Source organism: Arachis ipaensis, chromosome B2 (assembly GCF_059453495.1).
Source record: "Arachis ipaensis isolate K30076 ecotype BB chromosome B2, ASM5945349v1, whole genome shotgun sequence".
Classification (NCBI taxonomy): domain Eukaryota; kingdom Viridiplantae; phylum Streptophyta; class Magnoliopsida; order Fabales; family Fabaceae; genus Arachis; species Arachis ipaensis.
This window is the reverse complement of record NC_142437.1, coordinates 38,292,329-38,314,755: the sequence shown is the minus strand read 5'-3', so window position 1 is coordinate 38,314,755 and position 22,427 is coordinate 38,292,329. Positions and strand designations below refer to the sequence as shown.

At 38.8% G+C, this 22,427-nt stretch overlaps 1 non-coding gene across 1 annotated transcript; it reads left to right on the top strand.

The window, feature by feature from the left end:
- Positions 1-21,962: 21,962 nt before the first annotated feature.
- Positions 21,963-22,069, top strand: LOC148573644 (small nucleolar RNA R71). Its single transcript, XR_015906713.1, has one exon. It is a non-coding gene; the product is annotated as a small nucleolar RNA R71 (small nucleolar RNA).
- The last annotated feature ends 358 nt before the right edge of the window (positions 22,070-22,427 follow it).

Genomic DNA, 22,427 nt, shown 5'->3' with positions numbered 1-22,427 from the left:
CCTTGCTGACTTAAAAGGGATAAGCTCATCTATATGCATGCATAAGATCTTGTTGGAAGATGATTCCAAACCCTCCATTCAAGCCCAAAGAAGATTGAATCCTGTCATGAAAGAGGTGGTCCAAAAAGAAGTGATGAAGCTATGGCAAGCAGGAGTCATTTATCCCATTTTCGACAGCTCATGGGTGAGTCCTGTCCATGTGGTTCCAAAGAAAGGAGGGATCACAGTTGTACCCAATGAGAAGAATGAACTCATACCCACAAGAACGGTAACAGGCTGGAGGATGTGCATAGACTATAGGAAACTCAATGAGGCAACTAGAAAGGATCATTTTCCACTTCCCTTTATGGACCAGATGCTGGAGAGATTGGCAGGACATGCATATTATTTCTTTCTTGATGGATATTTGGGTTATAATCAAATAGTGGTTGATCCAAGAGATCAAGAAAAGACATCATTCACCTGTCCATATGGAGTTTTTGCTTACAGGCACATGCCTTTTGGATTGTGCAATGCCCCTGCAACTTCCCAAAGATGCATGTTGTCTATTTTCTCAGACATGATTAAAAAATTTATTGAAGTCTTCATGGACGATTTTTCAGTTTTTAGAAATTCCTTTTCCAATTGCCTTAATCATCTTGCCTTAGTATTAAAAAGGTGCCAAGAGACAAACCTAGTTCTAAACTGGGAGAAATGCCATTTTATGGTAACAAAAGGGATTGTCCTTGGCCATAAAATTTCTGAAAAAGGCATAGAAGTAGACAAAGCTAAGGTGGAATTAATTGAGAAATTACCTCCACCTAGTAATGTCAAGGCAATTAGGAGTTTTTTAGGCCATGCTAGTTTCTACAAAAGGTTTATCAGAGATTTTCCAAAATTGCAAAGCCTTTAAGCAAGCTATTGGTCTCTGATACACCTTTTGTATTTGACCAAAAATGCACACTAGCATTTGAAACACTAAAAAGAGAACTTTTCCCAGCACCTATCATTACCCCACCTGATTGAAATTTACCTTTTAAACTAATGTGTGATGCATCAGACCATGCTGTTGGGGCAGTGCTTGGACAGAGGAAGGGCAATTTAGTGCATGTTATATATTATGCCAGCAAGGTTTTGAATGAAACTCAAAGGAATTATACCACTACTGAGAAGAAACTACTGGCAATAGTGTTTGCATTTGACAAGTTTAGATCTTATCTCATTGGATCTAAAGTGATTGTTTTTACTAATCATGCAGCACTAAAATATTACTTGCAAAACAAAAGTCAAAACCAAGACTGATAAGGTGGATTTTTCTATTGCAGGAATTCAACATTGAGATTAAAGATAAGAAGGGAGTGGAGAACAAAGTAGCAGATCATTTGTCCAGAATCCCCTGTGAAGAAGGTAGCACCCACAAATCAAGTGTCAATGAATTCTTCCCTGATGAGCAATTAATGCTGGTTAATAAGGCACCCTGGTTCGCAGACATTGCTAATTTTAAGGCAACTGGGGAATTTCCTTCAATGATTAACAATCATCAAAAGAGGAAACTCATCAATGATGCAAAGTATTTCATTTGGGATGAGCCATACTTATTCAAAAAATGCTCGGATGGATTGCTCAGAAGGTGTGGTTCAGAGGAGGAAGGAAGAGAAGTCTTATAGAATTGTCATGGTTCCTGCTAATGGGGGCCATTTTGGAGGAGAAAGAACCACAGCAAAAGTCTTGCAGTGCGGGTTCTTTTGGCCCACCATCTTCAAAGATGCACGAGAGCTACTGAAGAACAGCAATGATTGTCAGCGGGCTAGAATTTGCCCAAGAAAAATGAGATGCCACAGCAATTCATCTTGGAATTTGAGCTGTTTGATGTATGGGGAATTGATTTCATGGGACCATTCCCAGCCTCATACTCAAACAATTACATTTTGGTAGCAGTGGACTATGTATCAAAATGGGTGGAGGTCATTGCAACCCCTACAAATGACAACAAGGTGGTTCTGAACTTTCTCAGAAAGAATATCTTTAGCAGGTTTGGGGTTCCCAGAGCACTCATCAGTGATGGAGGAAGCCATTTTTGTAATAGACCACTAGAGACCCTACTCCTGAGATATGGGGTGAAGCATAAGATTGCCACACTCTATCACTCCCAAATAAGTGGTCAGACAGAAGTATCCAACCGAGAGCTGAAAAGGATCCTGAAAAAGATGATGGGAGCTTCGAGAAAAGACTAGTCGAAGAAGCTGGATGATGCTCTTTGGGCATACAGAATAGCCTTTAAAACACTAATTGGAATGTCTCCATATCAGCTGGTGTATGGTAAGGCTTGCTACCTACCATTAGAGCTTGAACACAAAGCTTTCTAGGCTCTCAAGCTGTTGAATTTTGATGGCCAAGCTGCTGGTGAAAGGAGGCTCTTGCAACTGCAAGAATTAGAGGAGTTTAGATTCCAAGCTCATGAAAATGCCAGAATGTACAAGGAAAAGGCAAAGGAAAGATATGACCTCAAGATGGCACCAAGAAGCTTTGAGGAAGGGCAGAGAGTGCTACTCTACAACTCCAGATTAAAATTGTTCCCTGGGAAATTAAGATCAAGGTGGCCAGGCCCTTTTATTATCACTAAAGTCTCACCTTATGGATACATAGAGATCATGGAAGAAAGCTCACAACGGACCTTCACTGTGAATGGACAAAGGCTCAAACACTACTTGGGTGACATGGTAGAAGAGTCCAAGAGGAAATATAGACTCACTTGAGAGAGAGGAACGTCAAGCTAGTGACGATAAAAAAATGCTTGTTGGGAGGCAACCCAACCAAAGGTAATTCTCTTTTCATAGCCTGTCAATAAGAGTAAGTAAATTCTCTGTATTGCAAGGAGCTAAGTTTGGTGTTGTACACCAAAGAGATCTAAGGGTGAATGTGTAATTCTGAGTTTGGTGTTCCACCATGGATTGCATGAAGGACACAATGCACCCTAGCATAATTAGTTGTCAGCTCCAAACAATCAGAGAAACTACATAAGACTCAATTTGCTGCATAAGGCAAGAAACTAAGTTTGTTGTTTACACACGAATCTAAGTTTAAAACCCTACAAATATACATGCATACTAACAATCTCTCAAGCACTTTCCGGAAGGAAATTTGTTGAGAGAAAAATTCCCGCGAATCAAGTTTATGGCATAAACTTGATTTTCGGGAATTTGCCTCTCAACAAATTTCCTTCCGGCAAGTGCACCAGATTGTCGTCAAGTAAAAACTCACTGTAGAGTGAGGTCAAATCCCACGGGATTGGTAGATCGAGCAATGTTAATTGGAGAATTATACTAGTTGAGCGAAGTCAGATTTGGTTGAGAATTGCAGAAAGTAAAATTGGCGGGAAACTTAAATTGCAAGAAATTAAAGGAACAAAAAATTAAATTGCAGGGAATTAAAGTGCAAAAGCTTAAATTGCTTAAAGTAAATGGGAATGGGGAATTAAGCATGAAATTAAAGAGCAGAAAGTAAATAGAATGGGTAGCTCAAAGAATGGGGAATTCATTGGGTTCAGGAGATGTACAATTCTCCGGATTAAATTCATTTTTTTATCTCTTCCGCAATCAATATATTCATTGATCTCCTTGGCAATCTTAAGTGATTGGATCTCAATTTCTTGGCTCACCAATCTCTCTAAGCATGAACAATTTTCCAATTCCTTGATTTCAGTGCTCATGTGAAGAGATGAAGTTTGGTCACTGATTATACCACACAAATTCATAGATCATAGTGTTGGTAGGATTACATGTCATTATATCCATCCAAACCCCAATCTAATCTAATGTGAGAAAGCAATTCTAGCATGATCTCCTCATTCCACTTCCAAGGTTCCGAGGAGATCCAATTGTGAATAGCTTCTTTCCCAAGATAACTATCCAATTAGATAAAGACCGAAAGCTTTCTAGTAAAATCAAGAGAAAAGAAAGAAGAAGATGAATGAAAACTACTATTGATCCATTGAATAACACAGAGCTCCCTAACCCAATGAAAGGGGTTTAGTTGTTCATAGCTCTCAAAATGGAAATTGGAATTGAAAGATACATTCTGGAAATTAACAAACAGAGAATGAAAATTACAAAATATGTAAAAGTGCCCAGTAAGTGAAAAAGTGAAAGAAAAAGTCCTTCTAACTTAGATTCTAAGCTATTTATACACTTTCTTCCATTGATCTTCAAGCTTTGAATTGGGCTTTTGGCCTTGATGGAATTGGATTGAAAATGGTTCCAATTAGTTTTCCTTGGTGTTGAGAAGAGATCTGTGTGAATTTTGAATCCTGATGCTTCACGTTTGAGTCAACGTTTGAGGGCCAACGTTGACTCAAACGCCATTTAGAACAAAACCAGCAAAACCAGGAAGTTTGCTGTCATTGGCGTTTGACTCAAAGTTGGAGGGCCAACGTCAGCTAACCCACGCGTACGCGTGCCTTGCACATCTGCGCAAAAGGGTAAAAAATGCTCATCCACGCGTACGTGTGCTTCACGCGTACGTGTGCTTCACGCGTGCGCGTGAATGTAAGATTTTCATTTTGCAGTTTTAAAAGGAAGCAGGAGTCGTTGGCCTCAGTGTTGGACCCCCAACGTACCCTCCAATGTTGGCATTTTCACGCGTGCGCGTACTCCACGCTTACGCGTGCATTGGTATTTTTTTCATTCACGCGTATGCGTGCTTCACGCTTACGCGTGCATTGCCTTTTTTTCCATCCACGCGTACGTGTCCCTGACGCGTACGCGTCGATTCAACATTCTCAACTCCAATTTCTGGGCTTGGCATTGCGGACGTTGGAGGCAGCGTTTGAGGCAACGTTGGACCTCCAACGTTCAATTTTGATGCATACACGTGACCCACGCGTACGCATGGATGGTCTATTTTTGCCATTCCACGCGTACGCATGACGTACGCTTCCGCGTGCATATCAAAATTTGCTTTTTCACGCGTACGCGTCATAGACGCGTACGCGCCACTCAAAATTCACTTAGCTCCAGAATTGAAGTTTTTATCACCACGTTAGGGGTAACGTTGGATGTCCAATGCTACCTCAAATGTGAGCATCAGCATTGTTTACAAAGAATTGCTCTGTTTCTCTCCCAACATTCGAGGCAATGTTGGTGGTCCAACTTGGCCACCAACGTCGCTTCTTCTCCATCTTTTCCATGCTCATTCTTTAACCTTCCTCCATGCTTTCTTTCACCTATCATCAATCAATACATGCATCAAAGCCTTGCTAAAGTCATGAGAATTCTAATCATTCTTAGCACACAAGTAATTATAGCATAATTCTCATGGAATTGCATTAAATTATTCATAATCGGATGAATCTAGATATGCATGAATTTCTACCCAAATGGCTTACTTATAGCTCAAGAAAGCGCATAAAACCTGTTAAAAACAAGGAAAAAGGATAGTGAAACTAGCCTAGAATGCCCTGGCATCACAACACCAAACTTAAATCTTGCTTGTCCCTAAGCAAGTACTGAATTTATTAAGAAGAAAGAATGAAACAGAAAGGAATGTTCATATCAGCAAATCATTATTATTAGTCAATGGGGTTTTATGCAGAAAAATGTAACAGCTCACTTCTTATTGATCTTTAGGCATAGAAAGTCTCCTTCAAGCATCAATTATCATACTACTATGACCTCTTATTATTCATTCATCCTTGGTAGTTGTTTTTCTTCATTTTCTTTTCCTGTAGACTTTAGCTCAGTGTCATGTGTTGTAGCAGTTTCTTAGCTTATTTGTACTTAACACAATTTTCACTACAGACACTTGGCTCACAAATCTTCTTAAGACATTGATGTCCAGCACCTTTTTAGGTTACTAAATGTCTTGTAGCTAGGTTGCTCTTGATAGTGGACTTTCGGTTGATAATCCCGGATTAGTTAACCCAAGTTACCAAGTGTTAAAGCACTCTATAGAACCTAATCATCCAAGCAGATCCTAGTACACAGACACCACAGCCATATGTCCTAAGGTCAAAGCTATTGATGTCTAGCCTTATTCATTGCTTTCTTTTGTTTTTGCTGCCACTTTTGGCTTTTCTTTTCTTGTTTCTCTTTCATCCAAGGGTTCTTATTTACTAAGATTCATAGACAGCAAGCTAATTTACACTAAAGGAGGAACAATCTATCCTTTTATTCATTATAAATGAGTTACTACATAATCAAACATACATACCACCACTTACTGTTATTTCAATTCTTGCTAAAAAGGAACTATTACACTTTTTGTTCAAACTTTTCTTTTATTAAATTGAAAAGGCTCAGGGGACAAGACAAGCATTTAACACGTGAAAGTGAAAGCACACACACTTAGGCTAGCATACTTATTGCAAACTTAAACACACAAAATGCAAAACGGCTTAAGCTAATATTAACTAAAATAGACATGTTCTTTCTTTATTGAATGGAATAACCAAGAAGTGAGTCCACCTTTCATTTTTTATCTTGTTTGTCTTTTTTCTTCTTCTCGCTTGCTTGCTTACTAGTTTCTCCCTTGCCTTTGCCCTTTAGCTTTTGCCAGAATACAGCCTTCTTCATTGTCTCTTCCACTCTATTTTCAAGGCGTATTGCTTTGTCTATTTCTCTGTCACTCCTTTCCTTGAAGTATTCATCGTAAATTGGAAAAGCTGGGTCCATGCTATGCAGATGTTCCCCAATGTAGTTGAGCTTGATTTGACTATTTATGTTATAGTCAGCTTGAACTCTATACTTTGCATCCTGAAGGGTCGTGAACTCATGAAAGGCTCTCATGTTATCAACTTGAAGTTGGGCCAGCTGGTTGAAAGATTCTTGAAATTGTGAATCTTGTTCTCTTTGCATGACTAGAGATCATGACTCATAATCTCTCTGTTGACTCATCATTCTCAGCTGAAGCTCCTCTTGTCTTTGTTGAGCTCTTATGTACTGTGAATGGAACTCTTCTTGCTTTTCTTGAACTCTCATGTACTGTTCGGAGAGCCTTTCAATTTCTTCTTGCATCCGCCCCATGTCCATGTTATTTTGTGGTTGGAATTGTCGCTCATCTTCTTGTTCTTCTTGTTGCTCTTCTCCTTCCTGTGGTTCTTCTCTCCTTCTCCTCCTTTGTGGTCTTCGACTTTGCTATGCCTCTGTGACATTCATCATTCTTTCGAGGGTTATAGGCATGCCTAGATGCAGCCTCATTGGGTGTGCATCCTCTAGTGGCACTCTGGCCTTCATGCATAACCTCATAATGGTGCTTGGGTAATAAAGCCAGGCTTCAGTAGAATTTTTCTCAGCAACCCTTTGAATGTCATTTGCAATGATCTCATGGATCTTTATCTCTCCTCCCCCCCCACCATTATACAGTGTAGCATGACAACCCTTTGCTTGTTGACTTTCGAGGTGTTCACTGTGCCAAGAATTGATCTCTTTATCAGCTCATACTATCCTTTTGCTTTAGGGATGAGATCTCCCTTTTTCAAGTACTTGTGCCTTCCTTGATTGTCCCTCTCCCAGTCAGCATTCACCACACAGATATCACTAGAGATTTCATCATAATCTGGGTTTCTATTACTCTTTCATGGTACCCCGGCTCATCAAAATGTGCTGGCCTAAGTCCTAAGACCTTCATGATGGACTTCGGACTAAAGTTCACTTCCACTCCCCGTACATAACTCTTGTAAGTTTAGGTTTCAGTCATATTAAGCCTTGGGGTGTTAGCATAAAACTCCCTTATGATATTTGCATTAATCTTGGTGATTGGTGAGGTAAGCTCTTCCCATTTTCTCTTTCTAATCTTGGCTTTCATTTCTAGGCACCCGTCATTAGGTAGCTGGAAAGGGACTTCTGGATATATCTTTTTGTCATTCATCCACCCAAGTTGCATTTGATGGTACCATGATCTGAACTTCCATCAATCATATTTGTTTTCACCTTCTTCAACCATGGGTTCCTTTCCTCTTCTTCTTTTGGAACTTGAAGAAGATGCCATGTTTCCCTTGATGGTTGGCCGAGTTGAGGTTAAAGGTTTATGAAGAGAATTGGTTGGTGTGATGTACTCTCGGAGGGAAAGTGTTTGAAGTTAAGGTAGTGTTATGGAAGCAAGTGAACAAGGGTGCCTTGTTACACAAGGAACACGGTTTCTAGGCTTTGGTTTTAGAGAACATAAGAGTTGAATATCTGGAGTACAAGAAGTTTGAGATTTTAGTTCACATGCATGGTTCAAGTGAGGCTATTTATAGTAAGCTTTAATGAAGAATGGATGGCTAGGATTCATTGGGACAAGTGATAAATGAACGTTGTGCATGCAAGGTTGAATAAAGACAAAAGTTGCCTCTTCATGAAGCATATCTCTTCGGTTTTCCAAGTGCTTCTTCTAAGGTTGTGCAGACTCACCCTTCAAGCCATGTGATCCACTTTTGTCTTCATGCTAGCCTTACCCTTCCTTGTCTTGTCCCTTTCATTAAATAGTTCTCTGCTCACCTAACCATCATAACAAGACAAAAGGAGTGAGTACTAACAGGTGGTGGCAAGAGAACAATTAATATCTAAAACTAAAACTTTGACTATCATTCCTCATGCTAGTTTAATCAACCGTGACTCTTTTTGGTGCCACCATATATAGTCTTGGAGGACACCAAACTTAGTGTTTGGTCATATGGTTCAAAATGTCACTTTTTGGTTAAACCATCATGAGAAAAACTTTATTTTGCTATTTCTAAACATGGACTAAAAATTATAACCATGGTCAAACTTTTATGACTTTCAAAACTCAAGAAAACTTGATTCTCATGACTTGTTCTTGCAATATATAGAACACCAAACTTAATGTTTGGCTATATATTCCAGGAAATAATTGTCAAACTGGCACTATGATCATTATTTTTGAAAGGTATCTTAGTGTGCCTGTAGGCACACCAAACTTAGAATTGGATCATATGCTTCACAATGTCATGAATAGTTGTCAAAATTATCTATGAGAACTTGAATTCATGTTAGAGCAACAATTATTATTCATACAGAAAAATTAAAAACAAAGAAACTAAATCATGGGCTGTCTCCCATGGAGCGCTTCTTTAGCGTCACTAGCTTGACGGTTGATTTACTGCTAGGGTGGATTGTAATGCTTTAGGTCCTCTCCTCTCACTGTAAAGCTTTCTCCACTTGATTTCTTGATGATTTCTAGATACTCCATGGAAAGGACCTTTCTGATGGTGAACACTTGAGGTAACTGAGATGGAATGGTGGAAAGATAGGGTGGGATTGGTGGATGGTAGATTGATTTTTCCTTGTCTCCAGGGAAAAAACTTTCTGTAGGAACCTTTTTGTTTCTCCATCCCCTTGGCAATTTCTTCACAACTCTTTTCTCTTCTTCCATTAGTGCTCTAGTGATTATTATGTTAGGAAGTTTCTTGTTAGCTGCTCTTCTCAACTCTTGTGGCTTTGTCTCTTCCTTGGACTCCATTAGTTGCTTCTTCTCTTGAGCTTCTTGTTTATCCATCAAAGAAAGCTCCAGATGCTGGCCCTGTGGTTCATTGCTGTTCTCCTTCAGGGGACTCTCAACGTGCTCTTCCTTTAATTCCTTGCTCCCTTGCTCAGACTCGTGCATGGGCTTGAAGGCCTGGAAAGTGAGCTGCTCATTATGTATTTTCAGTATCAACTCTCCTTGTTCTACATCAATGAGAGCTCGACCAGTAGCTAGAAATGGTCTCCCCAGAATAATGAGATGGGTGTAACTCTCCTCCATGTCCAGAACAACAAAGTCTGTGGGGAGGAAGTAGTTCCTTACTTTCACCAACACATTTTCCACTATTCCCTCAGCCTGCTTCTGAGTTTTATCAGCTAATTGTATGATTACATCCGTGGATCTCAGCTCATTGATTTGCAACTTCTTCATAAGGGATAGAGGCATCACATTTATGCTGGCACCTAAGTCACAGAATCCTCTATCAATTTTTGTCTCTCCTATGGCACATGGAATATGAAAGCTCCCTGGATCTTTTTTCTTCATGAGTATGTCTTTCTTGATGAGGGCACTACATTCCTTGTTCATTGTCACTGTTTGTCCCCCTTTTAAGGTTCCTTTCTTAGTCAATAGTTCTTTCATGCACTTGATGTACGTTGGCATCTATTGGAGAATTTTGATGAAGGGGATGTTGATACTGAGTGATGCAAACATGTCTAAGAATCTTGAATATGACCTATCTTTCTCACTTCCCTTGAGTCTCTATGGAAATAGTGCTTGTGGCACAAAAGGCTTGACGGATTCTTTCTCTTTTTGTTCCTTCCTCTGTTCAGGGCTAGCCATTTCTTCTATCTCCCTTACATTCTTCCTCGATTCTCCTTCATCATGCTCTGAGTGTCTGGAGCATTCTTCCTTCAGACCTTCATCACTGCTTAGATTGATTGACTTGCATTCTTCCCACCTTACCTTCTTCATTTCTCCTCTTGGATTTTTCTCTGTATCACTTGGGAAACTATTAGTGGGCCTTGGAAATTATTGTGAAAGATGTCCTACTTGAGATTCGAGATTCTTAAGAACCTCCCCTCGGCTTTTCATACTACCTCTCTATTCTTCCCGGAATTTTTTTATGTTTTCACACTCTTTGTTAAGGTTTGCAAGCATAGCTTCCATCCTAGCCATTCTGTCATCATCATGTGGTGATGGTTGGGTGGAATTGGGGTATTGAGAGTGGTTATTTTGGCTTTGGTATGGTGGATGTGAATACGTATTTTGTGTGGTCTGGTATGGTTTTTGGTTGGAGTTTTGGTGAGTAGAGTTGTTGTACTAGTTTAGGTTATGGGGTCTGTGATCTTGGCCTTAATTTTGTTGGTTTCCCAACCCAAAGTTTGGGTGGTTCCTCCAACTAGAATTATAAGTTTTAGAGTATGGATCATTAGCTTGCTTAGATGAGTTTCCAAGGTAATTAGCTTCCTCCCAGTTAGCTCCTTCTTCTATCTCCAATTCTTCTTAGGGTGATGGTTGAGTTTGAATAGCTGATGAGCGGATAATTTATACGCTTTTTGACATTATTTCTACATAGTTTTTAATATGATTTAGTTAGTTTTTACTATATTTTTATTAGTTTTTAAATAAAAATCACATTTCTGGACTTTACTATGAGTTTGTGTATTTTTCTATGATTTTAGGTATTTTCTGGCTAAAATTGAGGGACTTGAGCAAAAATCTGATTCAGAGGCTCAAGAAGGACTACAGATGTTGTTAGAATCTGACCTCTCTGCACTCAAAGTGAATTTTCTGGAGCTACGAAAGACCAATTGGTGCACTCTCAATTGCGTTCGAAAGTAGACATCCAGGGCTTTCCAGCAATATATAATAGTCCATACTTTGCTCGAGTTTCGACGATGCAAATTGGCGTTCAAACGCCAACTTCCTGCCCTATTCTGGAGTTAAACGCCAGAAACAGGTTGCAAATCTTTCTGGTGTTTAACTCCAAAAAGAGTCTCTACACATGAAAGCTAAATGCTCAGCCCAAACACACACCAAGTGGGCCCGGAAGTGGATTTCTACATTATTTACTTATCTTATGTAACCCTAGCTACTAGTTTAGTATAAAAACTAGTTTTAGCGATTTATTTTATATCTCTGGTTAGTCTTTGAATAATTTTATGTTCAGAGATCACGTTTAGGAGGCTGGCCACTCGGCCATGCCTGGACCTTTAACACTTATGTATTTTCAACGGTAGAGTTTCTACACACCATAGATTAAGGTGTGGAGCTCTGCTGTTCCTCATGAATTAATGCAAAGTACTATTGTTTTCTTATTCAATTCATGCTTATTCCTATTCTAAGATATTCACTTGCACTTCAACATGATGAATATGATGATCTGTGACACTCATCACTATTCTCAACCTATGAACGCGTGCCTGACAACCACTTCCGTTCTACCTTGGATTGAACGTTTATCTCTTAGCCTCCATTCCAAAAGATCGGAGTCTTTGTGGTATAAGCTAGAATTATTTGCGGCCATTCTTGAGATTTGGAAAGTCTAAACCTTATCTGTGGTATTCCGAGTAGGATCTGGGATGGGATGACTATGACGAGCTTCAAACTTACAAGTGTTGGGCGTAGTGACAGACGCAAAAGGATCACTGGATCCTATTCCAGCATGAGCGAGAACTGACAGATGATTAGCCATGCGGTGATAGCGTATTCGGACTATTTTCACTGAGAGGACGGGAAGTAGCCATTGACAATGGTGATGCCCAACATACACCTTGCCATGGAAAGGAGTATGAATGATTGGATGAAAGTAGTAGGAAAGCAGAGGTTCAGAAGGAACAAAAGCATCTCCATACGCTTATCTGAAATTCTCACCAATGAATTGAATAAGTATCTCTATTTTATTTTATATTTTATATCTTAATTATCAAAATCCCATAACCATTTGAATCTGCCTGACTGACATTTACAAGGTAACCATAGCTTGCTTCAAGCCGACAATCTCCGTGGGATCGACCCTTACTCACGTAAGATTTATTACTTGCACGACCCGGTGCACTTGCTGGTTAGTTGTATCGGAGTTGTGAAAAAGAATTTGAGATTATAAACATGCGTACCAAGTTTTTGGCGCCGTTGCTAGAGATCACAATTTCGTGCACCAAGTTTTTGGCGCCATTGATGGGGATTGTTCGAGTTTGGACAACTGACGGTTCATCTTGTTGCTCAGATTAGCTAATTTTATTTTAATTTTAAGCTTTTTGTTTTTATTATTTTTATTTTTGAAAAATCTTCAAAAAAATAAATTATTCTATGTTCTTCAGAATTTTTAAGAATGAATTCTAGAGTTTCATGAGATATGTTGAATCCTAGCTGGCTGTTAAGCCATGTCTAATCTGTTGGACCGAGGTTTCAACTATCCTTAGAAGAGCTTCTTTGTCTTTCTCAGCAAATTAGCTGTTGTATGTAATGATCTGCTAAAGCTTGGCTGGCCATTGGCCATGTCTAGTGTTTTGGACCGGAGCTTTCACTGAAAGCTTGGCTGGCTAGTAAGCCATGTCTAATTCCTAGACTGGAGCTTTAGACTAACATTGCATGATTCCTGGAATCCTTATTAAAAATTTTTGAATTTCTTTACTTTCTTTTTCAAATAATTTTCAAAAAAAATCCAAAAAAATTAATAAAATCATAAAATCAAAAATAATTTTGTGTTTCCTGCTTGAGTCTAGTGTCACATTTTAAGTTTGGTGTCAATTGCATGTTTTTAAAAATTGTGCACTTTTCGAAAACTCATGCATTATGTTCTTCATGATCTTCAAAGTTGTTCTTGATGATTTTCTTTGTTTGATCTTTGCATTTTCATGTTTCGTGTCTTTTCTTGTTTTTCATATGCATTTTCAATTTGTTAGTGTCTAAACATTGTCAATTTCTAAGTTTGGTGTCTTACATGTGTCTCTTTTCCTAAAAATTTTCAAAAATAAGTTCTTGATATTCATCTTGATCTTCAAGGTGTTCTTGGTGTTCATCTTGACATTCAAAGTGTTCTTGTATATTTTTCTTGTTTTGATTCATAATTTTTATGTCTTGTATCTTTTTTGTGTTTTTCTCTTTCTTCATTAAAAATTCAAAAACCAAAAAAATATATTTCCCTTTTTCTTCTCATAAATTACGAATATTTGAGTTGACTTTTTCAAAAAATTTTCAAAATTTAGTTGTTTCTTATGAGTCAAATCAAATTTTCAATTTAAAAATCCTATCTTTTCAAAACTTTTTCAAAAATCAAATCTTTTTCATTTTTTCTTTCATATTTTTCAAAAATTTCAAATTGATTTTCAAAAAACTTTTTCTTATTTTGTTTCATATTTTCAAAATCTTTACTAACAATTAATGTGATTGATTCAAAAATTTTAAAGTTTGTTACTTGCCTATTAAGAAAGTTTCAATCTTTAAATTTTAGAATCATATCTTTTAGTTTCTTGTTAGTCAAGTAATCAACTTTAATTTTCAAAATCAAATCTTTTTAATTTCCAATTCAAATCTTTTTCAAAATGATTTTCAATCATATCTTTTTCTATTTCAATCATATCTTTTTCAAAAATTAATTTCAATATCTTTTCTAACTTCTTATCTTTTCAAAATTGATTTTCAAAATCCTTTTCAATTAACCACCTAACTTTTTGTTTGATTTTCAAAATTTTTATCTTTTTCAAAACCACCTAACTACTTTTTTCTCTCTAATTTTCGAAAATTACAAATCCCTTTTTCAAATATTTTTTCTAATTAACTAATTGTTTTAATTTTAAATTTTAATTTTACTCCTTCTCTTAATTTTCGAACTCTAACTGCATTTTAAAATAAAAACAAAAATATTTTTATTTTATTTTAATTTAATTTCGAATTCAATCTCCCTCTCTCATATCTCTATTTATTTATTCATCTACTAACACTTCCCTCCCACTCAAAATTCGAACCCCATCTTCTTCTCTGTGTTTGAATTTTTCTCTTCTCCTTCTTCTATTCTCCTCTTCTTATACTTACATAAGGAATCTCTATACTGTGACATAGAGGATTTCATATTTTCTTTTCTGTTCTCTTCTTTTTCATATGAACAGGAGCAAGGATAAGAACATTCTTGTTGAAGCTGACCCTGAACCTAAAAGGACTCTGAAGAGGAAGCTAAGGGAAGCTAAGGCACAACTCTCTGGAGAGGACCTGATAGAAATTTTTGAAAAAGAAGGAGACATGGCCGAACCCAATAACAATGGTAGAGATGCAAGGAAGATGCTTGGTGATTTTATTGCACCCTCTTCTAACTTCTATGGAAGAAGCATCTCACTTCCTGCAATTGGAGCAAACAACTTTGAGCTTAAGCCTCAATTAGTTTCTCTGATGCAGCAGAACTACAAGTTTCATGGACTTCCAATGGAAGATCCTCATCAGGTTTTAGCTGAATTCTTGCAAATCTGTGACACTGTCAAGACCAATAGAGTTGATCCCGAGGTCTATAGGCTTCTGCTTTTCCCTTTTGCTGTAAGAGACATAGCTAGAACATGGTTGGATTCACAACCTAAGGATAGCCTGAACTCTTGGGATAAGCTGGTCAGTGCTTTCCTGGCTAAATTCTTTCCACCTCAAAAGATGAGCAAGCTTAGAGTGGAAATCCAAACCTTCAGATAGAAGGAAGGAGAATCCCTCTATGAAGCTTGGGAAAGATATAAGCAACTGATCAAAAGGTGTCCTACTGACATGCTTCCAGAATGGAGCATCATAAGTATATTCTATGATGGTCTGTCTGAGTTGTCAAAAATATCATTGGACCATTCTGTAGGAGGATCTCTTCACATGAAAACCCCTGCAGAAGCTCAGGAACTCATTGAAATGGTCGTAAATAACCAGTTCATGTACACCTCTGAGAGGAATCCTGTGAACAATGGGATGCCTCAGAAGAAGGGAGTTCTTGAAATTGATACTCTAAATGCCATATTGGCTCAGAACAAAATATTGACTCAGTAAGTCAATATGATTTCTCAGAGTCTGAATGGATTGTAAGCTGCATCCAACAGTACTAAAGAGGCATCTTCTGAGGAAGATGCTTATGATCCAGAAAACCCTGCAATAGCAGAGGTGAATTACATGGGAGAACCCTATGGAAACACCTATAATCCTTCATGGAGAAATCATCCAAATTTCTCATGGAAGGATCAACAGAAGCCTAATCAAGGCTTCAATAATAATAATGGTGGAAGAAATAGGTTTAGAAATAGCAAGCCTTTTCCATCATCTTCTCAGCAACAGACAGAGAATTCTGAACAGAGCCATTCTAGCCTGGCAACCATAGTCTCTGATCTATCCAAGACCACACTAAGTTTCATGAATGAAACAAGGTCCTCCATTAGAAATTTAGAGGCATAGGTGGGTCAGTTGAGTAAGAAGATTACTAAAACTCCTCCCAGTACTCTCCCAAGCAATACAGAAGAAAATCCCAAGAGAGAGTGCAAGGCCATAACCATGACCAACGTGGCCGAACCTGGAGAGAGTGAGGAGGACGTGAGTCCCAGTGAGAAAAGCCTCATGGGACATCCTCTGGACAGAAAGAAATTTCCCTTTGAGGAACCAAAAGAATCTGAGGCTCATACTGAGACCATAGAGATTCCACTGAACTTTCTTCTGCCATTCAAGAGCTCTGATGAATATTCTTCCTCTGAAGAGGATGAAGACATCACTGAAGAGCAAGTTGCTAAGTATCTAGGAGCAATCATGAAGCTGAATGCCAAGTTATTTGGTAATGAGACTTGGGAGGATGAACCCCCTTGTTCACCAATGAACTGAGTACATTAATGAGGCAGACACTACCTCAGAAGAATCCGGATACCGGAAAATTCTTCAGACCTTGTACCATAGGCACCATGACCTTTGAGAAGGCTCTGTGTGACCTGGGGTCAGGGATAAACCTCATGCCACTCTCTGTAATGGAGAAATTGGGAATCTTTGAGGTACAAGTTGCAAGAATCTCACTAGAGATGGCAGACAAATCAATGAAACAGGCTTATAGACTAGTAGAGGACGTGCTAGTGACGGTTGAAGGCCTTTACATCCCTGCTGATTTCATAATCCTAGACACTGGAAAGGATGAGGATGAATCCATCATCCTTGGCAGACCCTTCCTAGCCACAGCAAAAGTAGTAATTGATGTTGACAGAAGAGAGTTGGTCCTTCAGTTGAATGAGGACTACCTTGTATTCAGAACTCAAGGTTCTCCTTCTGTAACCATGGAGAGGAAGCATGAAAAGCTTCTCTCAATACAGAGTCAAACAAAACCCCCACATTCAAACTCTAAGTTTGGTGTTGGGAGGCCACAACAGACTCTAAGTTTGGTATTGAGAGGCCTCAACCTTGCTCTGATTATCTGTGAGGCTCCATGAAAGCTCACTGTCAAGCTATTGACATTAAAGAAGCACTTATTGGGAGGTAACCCAATGTTATTTAATTATATCTATTTATTTTCCATTGATATTTTATGCTTTCTTTAGGTTGATGATCATGTGAAGTCACAAAAATAACTGAAAAATCAAAAACAGAATGAAAAATAGAATGAAAAACAGCTCACCCTGGAGGAAGAGCTTACTGGCGTTTAAACGCCAGTAAGAAGCAGTAGACTGGCGTTTAACGCCAGAAAGAAGCATCAAGCTGGCATTAAACACCAGAAAGAAGCACCAAACTGGCGGTTAACGCTAGAACAGAGCATCTACTTGGCGTTTAACGCTAGAAATGGGAGAAAAGCTAGCGTTAAACTCCAGAAACAAGCAGCAACCTAGCGTTTAAACGCCAGAAGTGCAATCTAAGGAATTTTTGCACGCCCTAAATAGAGCAGGGATGCTAAGTCCTTGACCCCTCAGGATCTGTGGACCCCATAGGATCCCCACCTACCCCACCTCTTCTTCTCTCCTCTTCACACCCTTTTATAACACTCTTTCCCAAATACCCTTCACCAATCACATCCACCCACAGGATCCCCACCAACCCCACCTACCTCCAAATTCAAAAAGCCTTTCCCTCCCAAACCCAACCCTAATACACGAAACCTAACCCTCCCCCCACCCCTATATAAACCCCTCAACACTACCTCATTTTCACACATCACAAACACTTCTTCCCCCTTGGCCGAATACACTCTAACCCCTCCATCTCCTCCATTTTCTTCTTCTTCTACTATTTTCCTTCTTCTTTTGCTCGAGGATGAGCAAACATTTTAAGTTTGGTGTGGTAAAAGCATTACTTTTTGTTTTTCCATAACCATTAATGGCACCTAAGGCCAGAGAAACCTCAAGAAAGAGGAAAGGAAAGGCATTTGCTTCCACCTCTGAGTCATGGGAGATGGAGAGATTCATCTCAAAGGTCCATCAAGACCACATCTATGAAGTTGTGGCCAAGAAAAAGGTGATCTCTGAGGTCCCTTTTAAGCTCAAAAAGGGCGAATATCCGGAGATCCGACAAGAGATTAGAAGAAAAGGATGGGAAGTACTCTACAATCCTATTCAACAAGTCAGAATCTTAATGGTTCAAGAGTTCTATGCAAACACATGGATCACTAGGAACCATGATCAAAGTATGAACCCAAATCCAAAGAATTGACTTACAATGGTTTGGGGGAAATACTTAGATTTCAGTCCGGAAAATGTAAGGTTGGCGTTCAACTTGCCAATGATGCAAGAAAATGCATGCCCCTACACTAGAAGGGTCAACTTTGATCAAAGGTTGGACCAAGTCCTCATGAACATATGTGTGGAAGAAGCTCAATGGAAAGTTGACTCAAGAGGCAAGCCGGTTCAATTGAGAAGACCGGACCTAAAGCCTGTAGCTAGAGGATGGTTGGAGTTCATCCAACGCTCTATCATTCCTACTAGCAACCGATCCGAAGTAACTGTGGATTGGGCCATCATGATCCATAGTATCATGATTGGGGAGGAAGTGGAAGTTCATGAGATTATACCTCAAGAACTCTACAAGGTGGCTAACAAATCTTCCACTTTGGCAAGGTTAGCATTTTCTCACCTTATTTATCACCTCTGCAATTTGGCTGGGATTGATATAGAGGGAGACATCCTCATTGATGAGGACAAGCCCATCACTAAGAAAAGGATGGAGCAAACAAGAGATCATGGACCTCAACAAGAGCATGAGAAAATTCCTCACCATGAAATCCCTGAGATGCCTCAAAGGATGCACTGTCCTCCACAAAACTATTGGGAGCAAATTAACACCTCCTTAGGAGAGTTAAGTTCCAACATAGGACAACTAAGGGTGGAGTACCAAGAGCACTCCATCATTCTCCATGAGATTAGAGAAGATCAAAGAGCTATGAGGGAGGAGCAACAAAGGCAAGGAAGAAACATAGAGGAGCTCAAGAACACCATTGGTTCTTCAAGAGGAAGAAGACGCCATCCTCACTAAGGTGGACCCGTTCCTTAATCTCCTTGTTCTTATTTTTCTGTTTTTTGGTTTTTGAGCCTTATGTTTTATTTATGTTTGTGTCCTTATTACATGATCATTAGTGTCTATGTCTTAAAGCTATGAATGTCCTATGAATCCATCACCTTTCTTAAATGAAAAATGTTCTAAAAACAAAAGAACAAGAAGTGCATGATTTCGAATTCATCCTTGAGCTTAGTTTAATTATTTTGATGTGGTGGCAACAGTTTTTGTTTTCTGAATGAATGCTTGAACAGTGCATATGTCTTTTGAACTTGTTGTTTATGAATGTTAAAATTGTTGGCTCTTGAAAGAATGATGAAAAGGAGAAATATTATTGATAATCTGAAAAATCATAAAATTGATTCTTGAAGCAAGAAAAAGCAGTGAATAACAAAGCTTGCGAAAAAAAAAAAAGAAGAGAAAGAAAAAGAAAAAGCAAGCAGAAAAAACTAAAAGCTCTTTAAACCAAAAGGCAAGAGCAAAAAGCCAATAACCCTTTAAACCAAAAGACAAGGGTAAAAAAGGATCCAAGGCTTTGAGCATCAGTGGATAGGAGGACCTAAAGGAATAAAATCCTGGTCTAAGCGGCTAAACTAAGCTGTCCATAACCATGTGCTTGTGGCGTGAAGGTGTCAAGTGAAAAGCTTGAGACTGAGCGGTTAAAGTTGAGGTCCAAAACAAAAAAAGAGTGTGCTTAAGAACCCTGGACACCTCTAATTGGGGACTCTAGCAAAACTAAGTCACAATCTGAAAAGGTTCACCCAGTTATGTGTCTGTGGCATTTATGTATCCGGTGGTAATACTGGAAAACAAATTGCTTAGGGCCACGGCCAAGACTCATAAAGTAGCTGTGTTCAAGAATCAACATACTGAACTAGGAGAATCAATAACACTATCTGAATTCTAAGTTCTTATAGATGCCAATCATTCTGAACTTCAAAGGATAAAGTGAGATGCCAAAATTGTTCAGAGGCAAAAAGCTACTAGCCCTGCTTATCTAATTGGAGCTAAGTTTCATTGATATTCTGGAATTTATAGTATATTCTCTTCTTTTTATCCTATTTGATTTTCAGTTGCTTGGGGACAAGCAACAATTTAAGTTTGGTATTGTGATGAGCGGATAATTTATACGCTTTTTGGCATAGTTTTTACATAGTTTTTAGTATGATTTTGTTAATTTTTACTATATTTTTATTAGTTTTTAAATAAAAATCACATTTCTAGACTTTACTATGAGTTTGTGTGTTTTTTTGTGATTTCAGGTATTTTTTGGCTGAAATTGAGGGACTTGAGCAAAAATCTGATTCAGAGGCTGAAGAAGGACTGCAGATGCTGTTGGATTCTAACCTCCCTGCACTCAAAGTGAATTTTCTGGAGCTACAGAAGCCCAATTGGCACGCTCTCAATTGCGTTGGAAAGTAGACATCCAGAGCTTTCCAGAAATATATAATAGTCTGTACTTTGCCCAAGTTTTGATGACGCAAACTGGCATTCAAATGCCAACTTCCTGCCCTATTCTGGAGTTAAACGCCAAAAACAGGTTGCAAATCAGAGTTAAACGCCAGAAACAGGCTACAACCTGGCGTTTAACTCCAAAAAGAGTCTCTACACATGAAAGCTCAATGCTCAGCCCAAGCACACACCAAGTGGGCCTGAAAGTGGATTTCTACATTATTTACTTATCTTATGTAACCCTAGCTACTAGTGTAGTATAAAAACTACTTTTAGTGATTTATTTTATATCTCTGGTTAGTCTTTGAATAATTTTATGTTAAGAGATCACGTTTAGGAGGCTGGCCACTCAGCCATGCCTGGGCCTTCACCACTTATGTATTTTCAACGGTAGAGTTTCTACACACCATAGATTAAGGTGTGGAGCTCTACTATTCCTCATGAATTAATGCAAAGTACTATTGTTTTCTTATTCAATTCAAGCTTATTCCTATTCTAAGATATTCGCTTGCACTTCAACATGATGAATATGATGATCCGTGACACTCATCACTATTCTCAACCTATGAACGTGTGCTTGACAACCACTTCCGTTCTACCTTGGATTGAGTGTTTATCTCTTAGCCTCCATTCCGGAAGATCGGAGTCTTCGTGGTATAAGCTAGAATTATTGGCGGCCATTCTTGAGATCCGGAAAGTCTAAACCTTATCTGTAGTATTCTAAGTAGGATCTGGGATGGGATGACTGTGACGAGCTTCAAACTCACGAGTGTTGGGCGTAGTGACAGACGCAAAAGGATCACTGGATCCTATTCCAGCATGTGTGAGAACTGACAGATGATTAGCCATGCGGTGACAGTGCATTTGGACTATTTTCACTGAGAGGATGGGAAGTAGCCATTGGCAACAGTGATGCCCAACATACAGCTTGCCATGGAAATGAGTATGAATGATTGGATGAAAGCAGTAGGAAAGCAGAGGTTTAGAAGGAACAAAAGCATCTCCATACGCTTATCTGAAATTCTCACCAATGAATTGCATAAGTATCTCTATTTTATTTTATATTTTATATCTTAATTATCAAAATCCCATAACCATTTGAATCTGCCTGACTGATATTTACAAGGTAACCATAGCTTGCTTCAAGCCGACAATCTCCGTGGGATCGACCCTTACTCACGTAAGGTTTATTACTTGGACGACCCGGTGCACTTGCTGGTTAGTTGTATCGGAGTTGTGAAAAAGAATTTGAGATTATAAACGTGCGTACCAAGTTTTTGGCGCCGTTGCTAGAGATCACAATTTCATGCACCAATAGCTGCTGCCTGAGTCTTCTCCATTTGCTTGGTCAATTCAGCTAGTTGCTTGGTAATCATCTTGTTCTGGGCCAAGATTGCATGCATATGGTTCAATTCCAAGACTCCCCTATTATTACTTCTGTCCGATGCATAAAAGTACTCATTGTCAGCCACTGTCTCTATAACATCAATGGCCTTTTCAATGGTCTTCTTCTTGTTCAGGAAACCTCCAGATGAGTGGTCTACAGCTTTCCTGGATTCACAATTCAGCCCTTCATAGAAGATGTGGATTTGCACCCACTTATTAAACATATCAGGGGGCATTTCTTTGTCAAGTCTTTGAATCTCTCCCAAGCTTCATAAAGAGTTTCACCATCCTGCTATCTGAATGTCTGCACTTCAGTTCTTAGCCTGTTTACTCTTTGCGGAGGGTAGAACCTTGTCAAGAATCTGCTCACTACATCTTCCCATGTGGTCAAGCTTTCCTTTGGAAATGACTCCAGCCATTTTGATGCTTTGTCTCTCAAAGAGAATGGAAACAGTAGCAATCTATAGGCGTCAGGATGAACACCATTAGATTTAACCTGTGTCACATATCCTTTGGAATTTGGTGAGATGCTCATTAGGATCCTCTTGTGCACTTCCTCCAAAAGAACAGTTGTTCTGGACAAGAGTTATGAGATGAGGCTTTAATTCGAAATTGTTAGCATGGATAGTTGGCCTTTGAATGATACTACCACAATTTCCAGGATTTAGATTGATGTATGATCC